Source organism: Penaeus chinensis, chromosome 5, assembly GCF_019202785.1.
Source record: "Penaeus chinensis breed Huanghai No. 1 chromosome 5, ASM1920278v2, whole genome shotgun sequence".
NCBI lineage: Eukaryota > Metazoa > Arthropoda > Malacostraca > Decapoda > Penaeidae > Penaeus > Penaeus chinensis.
The window spans coordinates 38,650,035-38,652,534 of NC_061823.1; the positions used below are offsets into that span (position 1 = coordinate 38,650,035).

General features: G+C 41.9%; 1 protein-coding gene across 1 annotated transcript in view; it reads left to right on the forward strand.

Moving 5' to 3' along the window:
• Positions 1-2,500, forward strand: part of LOC125025605 — a 90,891-nt gene that overhangs the window by 45,833 nt on the left and 42,558 nt on the right. The window lies entirely within an intron of this gene.

Sequence of the window (2,500 nt, forward strand, 5' to 3'; positions counted from 1 at the left end):
TTTTTTTTTTTCCGTTTCTTTTTGTTTATTCTTTCGTTTTCTTAGCTTTTCCTGCTTCCTTTTTTTATATTCTCCTTTCTTTCTTGTTTTTTTTTATTTATCTTTCTTTCTTTTTCTTCTACCTTCTTTATCTTCTTTTTTTTCTTCTCTTCATCTTTCTCTTATTCTTTTTCTTCTTTCTTTTTTACTTCTGTTCTTTCTTTCTTTTATTCTTCTACCTTCTTTCTCTCCTCTTTTCTTCTATCCATCTTTATTTTCTTTTTCCTCCCTTTTCCTCTATTTTTCTTCTATCCATCTTTTTTTCCCGTTCCTTCTTTCTCCTCTTCTCTTCATCTCTCTTTTGTTCTTCTACCCTCTTTCTCTCTCTCTTTTTCTATAATTCCTCTTTTCATCTTTCTCTCTCCTTTGATGAGGAAAGAGAGAGTGTGTTTGCCCGAAGCATTTGTCAAGGGAAAACGGGCCAGCGGATATTGTGTGTGGAGAGTGCAGGCGACGGAAGCTGCAGGTCGCTGGGACATTTTGAAAGAGAGAGTTAGAGGGAGAGGGAGGAAGGGGAGGGAGAGGGGGGAGGAAGGGGAGGGAGAAGGAGAGGGGGGATGAAGGGGAGGGAGGAGGGAGAGGGAGGAGGAAGGGGAGGGAGAAGGAGAGGGGGGAGAGAGGGGAGGGGAGGGAAAGAGGGAGTGGGAGGAAAGGGAGGGAGATGGAGAGGGGGAAGGGAGGAGGGAAGGAGGGGAGGGAGAGGGGGTAGGAAGAGGAGGGAAAGAGGGAGAGGGGGAAGAAAAGAGGGAAAGAGGGGGAAGGAGAGGGGGGAGAGAGGGGAGAGAGACGATGACTAAGGTTAAAAATGAGCTCTTGACCGATAGTTTGTAGGAAGGGGAGGAAGAGGAGGGAAGAGGGAAAGTGAGGAAGGTAAGGGAAGAAGGGGGAGGGAGAGAGGATGGGAGAGAAAACAGGAGACGGCGACAGCGACCACGAAAGCAACAAGTAGAGGGAGAGAAAGAAGGAAAGAGGAATGAAGAGAGAGAGAGAGAGAGAGAGAGAGAGAGAGAGAGAAATAAAACACACACAGATAGAGGGACACAGAGAAGGACAGAGAGGACAGAGAAGTGCAGGTAGCTTAAGAGATTCGAATCTATATGAACAAATCATCGCCAATGCAAGTTTAGCAAGTTTATATATATAACTACAAACTTCTCCGGTCAGTGAAATAAACACGCTTAATCTATGACGCAAACGCACGGATATATCAACAGTCTAAATCATATATATATATATATATGTATATACAGCCAAGGTCTTAATTTTTCTGTTACCAGCCGGAACTGTTAATGACAGAACTTTTATTTCTCTACAGCAAAGTGACAAATTATAATGGCGTATGCTTGCTGCTGGCTGAGACAAAGTGGTTAACGATGGCTAATTATGGCTAATGATTGCTGATGGTGTTTAACGATGGCTAATTATTGTTAACGATGGCTGACGATAGCTAACGATGACTAACTAGCGCTTACGATTGCTAACGATAGCTGATGATTCCTAACGACGGCTAACGATGACTAAAGTTAAAAATTAGCTCTTGACCGATAGTTTGTTAGGTTGTTAGTCATAATGAGGTGACGCACGTAACAACCTTGGTAAGATCTCTTCTCCAATATGATAAAGTTTTTTCTCGAACTTACACAAAACGAATAGGGAAGGATGAAGGGCAGACAGATAGACAGACAGGCAGGCAGGCAGGCAGGCAGACACAGACACAGACACAGACACAGACACAGACACAGACACAGACACAGACACAGACAGGCAGACAGACAGACAGACAAAGACCAAGACAGACAGGTAATAAGAAAGAGAAAGATAGAGAAGAGGGGAAGGGGGCAGACAAACAGAAAGAGAGGCAAAAAGAAAGACAAAAGGAGACAGACAGAGAAATACAGACAGACAGACAGACATAGACACTAACCGAAAGAAGAAGACAGATAGACAGCCAGAAAAAAAGAGATAGATAGACAGTATGAGAGAAGGAGAAAGAGAAACAGAGAGAACGAATGAAATAAAACTGGTTAAAAAGAAAATCAAATTTGGTGACGCATTTTTTTTTCTCTCTCTCTTGACATGGCGGGGAAAAAATACCGCTTATTTATTCCGCTGTTTTTTTGTTTGTTGTTTTTCTCTTTCCAGTATGTATCCCGGTTATTTCATGCTACTGATTGTTGGATTAACGCAAAGCCGATTATAAGAATATCACAGTTACCGGTATGGCAGGAGAAGGGGTGTACATGAGTGTGTGTATGTATATATGTATGTTTGTATGTATGTATGTATGTATGTGTGCGTGTGTGTATATATATATATATATATATGAGTCGGATAGGAAATACCGATTTTGATGTTTGTTTTCTTTGTAGATGCTTTCATTCTCTCTCTCTCTCTCTCTCTTTCTCTCTTTCTCTCTCTCTTTCCCATGTAACTTTCTCCCCTCTTTTCCCCTCAGACTTTT